Raw genomic sequence first — 7,069 nt, 5'->3', positions numbered from 1 at the left:
CTTGGGCATTTGGATGGACGTTAAGCTTTTGTTCAATGTACATATTTTTAATCGAATCAGAAAGCTCAAAGTGAATATTTTAGAAATAAATCAAATTTTACTTTTAATGCTAAAAAAAAAACTTGTAGAAGCTACCTTCCTAACTGTGATTGATTATGGTGATATATTATACATCAATGCAGCCTCCTCCATTCTGGACAGGTCGCTCTTGTAAAAAGAGATTTTAATCTCAATGAGACTTCCTGGTAAAATAAAGGTAAATAAAAAAAATGGTGATAAAAAATTACACCAAGGCTACTGACAGGCTTCTTGGTGATGGATTGGATAACCAAATCACCCACCTAGAAGCCTAAACTGTCCACCACTTTCTCCCTTTTCAGCACCGTGGACCTGGACTTGTCAGGCTTGAAACTCTTCCTTGCCTAAGATATGAGTTTTTCAGGCCCTGGAGGATCCCGGCCACCTGGCACTGATTGTGTGATTACAGTGAGGTCATCCATTAAAGGGATACTCCACTTTAAAATTAAAATTCTGTCAACATATACTCGCCCTCATGTTGTTTCAAACCTGTATGAATTTCTTTCTTCTGTTGAACACAAAGGAAGATATTTAGAAGAATATCAGTAACCAGACAGTTTCTGGTCTCATTGACTTCCATAGTAGGAAAAACATATACTAAAAAAAATATATATACTACAGGTAATTCAGTTAATTCATAATTTATAAAGCATTAATAAACATTAATAATAAAACTGTACACTTGACATAAAATGAAAAATAAACTTCTGCAATATAATGAATAACAAGCTAAAAATGAACAAAAAAAACAACAACAAAAGTTATTATATTATGAGTTTTTGACATCTTTGGTACACTCCAAAGACATTTTCAAACATTTTTTTCAAGTAGTTAAGTTTCGGAGGAACCTGTTCAACCTACCCAGAGGGAAATGTTATTGTCCAAGGTTGCTCTCTCATAGCATATACTGTAGGAAACCTGATGAAGTTCTCAGTGCTCATGCTGCTGTTTTGAAAGGTGAGGGTTAATGGGTCTGTTTATCTTAAATTTGATCTTCAAGAAATATAAGATGAAGGAAAATGAGTTAAGAGCTAATTAAAGGCTTGTACAGCATTTTTAAAGGGTAACTAAACCCTAAACCAACTTTTTTTTAGTTAATGATCTGTAAGAATGAGGCTTTATTAGTGCTGTTCATTGATTCGAGTAACTTTTTTGACATTTGGGTATAAAGTGTTTTAATTCTACAATATATGATGTAAAAACGCAGGTTCAACCACATTAACAAGTGATGAATAGTTTACACTTTAGATTAGGGGATGCAGAAAGTGTTGTAAATGATTAATTTATGCGTTTACACATCTATAACAGGTGTTGAACACTGTAGTGTGTACTGCAGTGTAAGTGCTGACTGGTGAGGGTATAGACAGCTGTCTTCTCTGAAACACATGGAGTCTTTAACCACTGTGCACCTGATGTGAGCAAAACATACAACAAAAATGTAACATCATTTATTAAACATTTATGAAACGCATAGTCATGTTTTGTAAATGATTAGTTCATCGTTAACTAATCAATTGTAAATGACTTATAACTGAATCTACAAAACATACATAACATGTTAGCATATCACTTGCTAATCATTTATGAATGTTTTGTAAATGATTAGTTCATCATTAACTAACCACTTATAAATGACTTACAACTGAACGTTATTGTAAAGCGTTACCGAATTTATGACAATAAAGAACAGCTTGCATAAAAATACAGTAGATTTGCACAAAAAAGAGCACAGCACTGGGAGAAATCATTATAAAGAAATATGTAAAATTACAATGAACAAACAAAGATGGTTATACTCTGTTATAACAGAGAAAAATAAAAGAGAGATCTATTCCTCCTCCAAACATTTTGGCTCTATTTTACACTTAAAGTGAGCGTCCTGGTTACGATTGTAACCTCTGTTCGCTGATGAAGGGAATGAGACGTGATGTCAGTGACTGACATTAGGGGTCACACTTGAAAGCCCTAAACACCTCTGAGACTTTAAGAAAAGGCCAATGAGAATTGGAAGTGGGATCCGCATGCCATCGGTATATAAGGAGCTGGTGTGCATCCACACATTCAGGTTTGTGCTGAGGAGCCGAGAGCAAAGCAAAATTGTTTGCTGGGCCATTAGTAATGAATCAAGTGTTACTACATCATTCTAAAGGAACTAGTAATTATTCTGCGAAACACGTGATATAACTAATATTGAAATATGATAGATAATTATATACATTTTAAACATTGTTTATCCTTAACAGTAAATTAATTATAATCAACAACTGCAAGTGTACACTTTGAAGAGTAAAAAATACATAGAAGGTTAGCTAATTCAACTTTATTAAAACTGTATGTGTATATTAGTAATTCCTTTAGAAAAATATACAGTAGTAACACTTGATTCATTATGGGTTACCGTTACCTTTTCGCTAAATCTTACCTCACTCTCTTTCAGCGTTAAACTGAGTCTTCACACTGGAATTCACGCTCTGCTTCTGTGAAAAATAAAAGTTTGATTTGATTGACCATCTCAACAATTTGGCCATTTTTATATTTGGGGGGACTTGTCCTCGAGAACCACTGTCTCCAAATACTAAAAATGTGGTCATAAAAAAATTCTGTTCGTAAATGATTCATTATAATTCATTGATTGTAATGTGTGGATATAAAAAAGAAACAAAATATGAAGTGGTTGATAACTTGTCATTTACACTTTGAATAAAAGCAAAGACAAATAAATTAAGTAAATGGTTATTTTCAATTAGTGTTGTTGAGATGAAAGTCAATCAAGAAAACGAGTTTAAGAGTAGAGAAGTTTTATTGAGGATACAGACAGGTGGATAAAACCATCTGTGCCTTTCTTCCCTCGTCTGTTTTTGCTCATTCACTACTCCCATTAAAACGTTTTTTTAATGCTCAAAAAGTGTTAAAAGAGTGCTTAAATTCAGTAGACTAGCTGAATCTTGCACATGAAAAGCACAATTACACACAGAGACACGCATGAAGAAGTGAGGAATATACCATCAACTTAGAGAAATATTGTAAAGATATTTTTAACATTATGCTCATTTAACCCTTTCATGCATGAATTATGATATCCTCAGTCAGGATTTTTTTTCCTATGTGTTTTTATTGCTCTTAGGGCATGACAAACAAGAATTGATTTTTATTTTGTTTTTTTTAACAAATTTTTCAAAGAGATCTTCAGATGTCCACTTGAGTGGACAGCATGCGTTTATGGTTTAAACTTAAGGTATACTGTATTAAATAAGACAATAATCAAAAAGATAAAGTATGTGAATTTAACGAACTAATCAATACAATTATATCAAATCATATGAAAACTATATATAAAAAAAATATAAATGCAAAATATTGCAAAGGCTTCATACAACTTCATACAAGTTGCACTTCGCGTATCTTTGATATCAGAACATGAGGACGTTATTCCATCAGAATTTTCTACAGTCTGTCAAGGTACAACTGTGGAAACCACTCAGATGCTCCCTCCAGTGCACCAGAGTATGGAGATTTAACCTTATTAGCTGATAATTCTGATTATGTTCAAGATGGACATGCACATTTCTATCATAGCCCTCCTCTGAGAAAACCTAGCGATACGTTTTTTCAATCTCATCTGAAATGATTAGTGTTTGGGGTAATGCATTACAAGTAACATGCATAACGCATTCAGATTACTTTTTGATCTAACAAGTAATTAACTACAAGTAATGTGCATTACCTAATCAGATTACTTTTTGATGTAACGAGTAAAGAAACGCATTACAAGTAACATGCATTACGTAATCAGATTACTTTGTGACGTTATGAGTAAAGAAACGCATTACAATAACGCATATTACATAATCAGATTACTTTTGATGTTATTAGTAAAGAAACGCATTACAAGTAACATGCATTATGTAATCAGATTACTTTTTGATGTTATGAGTAAAGAAACGCATTACAAGTAACATGCATTACCTAATCAGATTACTTTTTGATCTAACAAGTAATTAACTACAAGTAATGTGCATTACCTAATCAGATTACTTTTTGATGTAACAAGTAAAGAAACGCATTACAAGTAACATGCATTACGTAATCAGATTACTTTGTGATGTTATGAGTAAAGAAACGCATTACAATAACGCATATTACATAATCAGATTACTTTTTGATGTTATGAGTAAAGAAACGCATTACAAGTAACATGCATTATGTAATCAGATTACTTTTTGATGTTATGAGTAAAGAAACGCATTACAATAACGCATATTACATAATCAGATTACTTTTTGATGTTATGAGTAAAGAAACGCATTACAAGTAGCATGCATTATGTAATCAGATTACTTTTTGATGTTATGAGTAAAGAAACGCATTACAATAACGCATATTACATAATCAGATTACTTTTTGATGTTATGAGTAAAGAAACGCATTACAAGTAACATGCATTACGTAATCATTACTTTTTGATGTTATGAGTAAAAAAGCGCATTACAATAACGTGCATTACGAAATCAGATTACTTTTTGATCTAACAAATAAAGTAATGCATTACAAGTGTCATACATATGTAATCACATGACTTTTTTCTATGTCAATGAAAATTACTTTCTAATAATACAAATACATTTATTTACAGTAAAAAAAGTCACTGCAGATTAAGTTTTTAAGTTTTAAATCTCAAAAACAATATTCACATTATAATTATGAATTGTAGCTGAAATATAGCAGTTGATGCATGACGTCCACTACAGTGGACATGTGATTAATCAGAGTTTTCTCTCAATCTAAAATCAAAACTTGGAAAATTTTACTGTGATATGACTCATTAGATATTGCTTGATGCTCCAATATTTTTTTTACCTACAAGAGTCTCCTAGATTAGAAGGAATGGGTGGATATTCCAGAGCAACTTGGCATGTCTGACTGACCCTTGGCCATCTTGGTTTGGAGGGGGAAAAAATCGAAACACACGGCTTGCCACTTGGTTGCAATTTATAGGATGATGCACAAGGGTCCAATGAAGAGATTGATGTGCAACTTTGCCATAAAAACCTGTGCAAATTCAAGAAAATGCATTTTTAATAGCTGTCCACTGTAGTGACCACTATGCGTGAAAGGGTTAAGGTAAATGATGAGAGACAGTGAAGATATTCTCATTCATATCAGAGTCTCATAAAGACAGAGGGGTACACTTTCTATTTGTATTTTGTATTTATTCATCTATTTTATTTTTGGCTTCATGATTGACTCACTTTTTTCTCTTTTTGCACTTGAGAAACAAAGAAAGATGGGAAAGGAGAAGTGAACAAATGATTAGCAACTATAGCTCTGTGATGCTCTATTCAGCCAGCCATCTGTACTTTACTTACTCATTTTGATAATGTACAGGCCAGCCGCGTACACACCCTAACACTATATTAAGAGTGGCCAACTGCCCTCTACGATAAATACAGTTTGGGGGTCTCAACCCAGATTGTAATCTACACGTGACCACGTTAAAAGGATTGTTGCTCCGAAACAGGTTTCCGCCCACTGGAGTTCCTCCTCTGCCACAAACTGGGTTAATAACATTTTCATTTGCTTGTATGAAGGTGTTGACAGGTTTGCAGACACCGCCAGGTCCAGTGATGCCTCTGTTTCTGATTTCACTGGTACACATTTCCACGTTCACAAAAGGACCCACATGCTGATTGCGGAAATGTTGATAACCGGGGGGTTGAGCATGAGCGGAGAACGACACACACAAGACCAGCAGCAGAATCACAGCAGACTGATGAATCTCCATGACCTGCTGAACAATACACACATCAAAACACCTTTACTGACATCTGACTTACTAAAGCAGTTTGGTTGTGATTAGTAAATAAAATACTGATGAGACCCTTCCTTTATTTTTACTTGCACATATCTTAATTTAAATTGATCCAGTTGTGCACGTTTTATACATAGTTGATTCCAATCCCTTTGTTTTCTGTATTTGTGTAAAGGTGTTTTTGACTGTGCTTTGTTTCCACCAAGTCCATTCCATAAAGTCAAGACAAATATCTTGTATATCGTATACTTGCTGATTAAAGTTCTTAACATTTAAAGTCAAGGTAAATCACCCCAGAAAACATTTTTCTCAAAGTATGTTGCTTTTTAATACTTATTACTCAATGCTTTGAAGATTATTGATAGCCTTTTTCCCCCCAAAAAAATACATACATGCTACAAATATGTTGAGTGAGCTCATGTGAACTGATACTCACAGGTTGCAGTCTATAGTCTGGGATAGTAAACCTCTGGCCTTTATTATGATGCACCTTCACAAAGTCTAAGTGAATGCAGTCAGGCTTAATCTTGGGGTTAGATGAATCTTCAGGTAGATTATCTGCAGATCAGATGTGTATCAGCAGCGTTGTGAGATCTCGGGAGATGATCAAGCAGACGCAGAGACAGGACATATTTATACACTTGATAAAGCAGAATCATCCATGATGTCCAGGCCATCCAATCATAGTACTCAAAGATCAACCCTACCATATATAGAATATTAAGAAATACAATAGTGAGCGGTTAAATGTTCAAATGTATGTGTGTGTCTTGAGTTCCCGTTTGTGTGCGAGTGTATAAGTGTGTCCAAGGCCCAGTCCATGATGTGCACATAACATAACGAAAACAAGTTACACAAGGGCAGCCTTACACAAGAATTGCCAAAACTGGAGCCTGAGAAATGAGAACATATTAACACTTGGGGCCCTATCTTGCACCCAGCGCAATTGACTTTGTACACTGACACATGTATCGTTCCTATTTTGCACCCGCGCAAAGCGCGCTTTTCCCTCCACAGAAGCACGTCGCTAAACTAGGGAATGAACTTGCGCTCCCTGGGCGGTTCAGCGCAAAAAAGGAGGCGTGTTCCGGCGCAAACGTTCCTTCATGCTATTTTGCAGGTTTAGAAAACAATTGCGCCACTAACCAGGAAAAAATAGTTTAAAGTCAGTGGCGCGTTGCG

At 34.6% G+C, this 7,069-nt stretch overlaps 1 long non-coding RNA gene across 3 annotated transcripts; it reads right to left on the bottom strand.

The window, feature by feature from the left end:
- Nucleotides 1-1,330: 1,330 nt before the first annotated feature.
- Nucleotides 1,331-6,653, bottom strand: LOC311084818. 3 transcript variants are annotated; one of them, XR_014606614.1, is made up of 3 exons: nucleotides 6,324-6,533; nucleotides 2,501-5,866; nucleotides 1,331-1,487 (listed from the first exon to the last, which is right to left on the bottom strand). It is a non-coding gene; the product is annotated as an uncharacterized lncRNA (long non-coding RNA). The 3 variants fall into 3 exon arrangements; XR_014606615.1 differs by lacking the exon at nucleotides 1,331-1,487 and having other exon boundaries at nucleotides 2,860-4,044; nucleotides 4,525-5,866; nucleotides 6,324-6,509; XR_014606613.1 differs by lacking the exon at nucleotides 1,331-1,487 and having other exon boundaries at nucleotides 2,860-5,866; nucleotides 6,324-6,653.
- Nucleotides 6,654-7,069: the final 416 nt, after the last annotated feature.

This window comes from Abramis brama, assembly GCF_963993115.1.
Source record: "Abramis brama genome assembly, chromosome: 6".
Classification (NCBI taxonomy): Eukaryota; Metazoa; Chordata; class Actinopteri; order Cypriniformes; family Leuciscidae; genus Abramis; species Abramis brama.
Note: the sequence above shows the minus strand (reverse complement) of the source record. Positions and strands in the feature narration are given on the sequence as shown.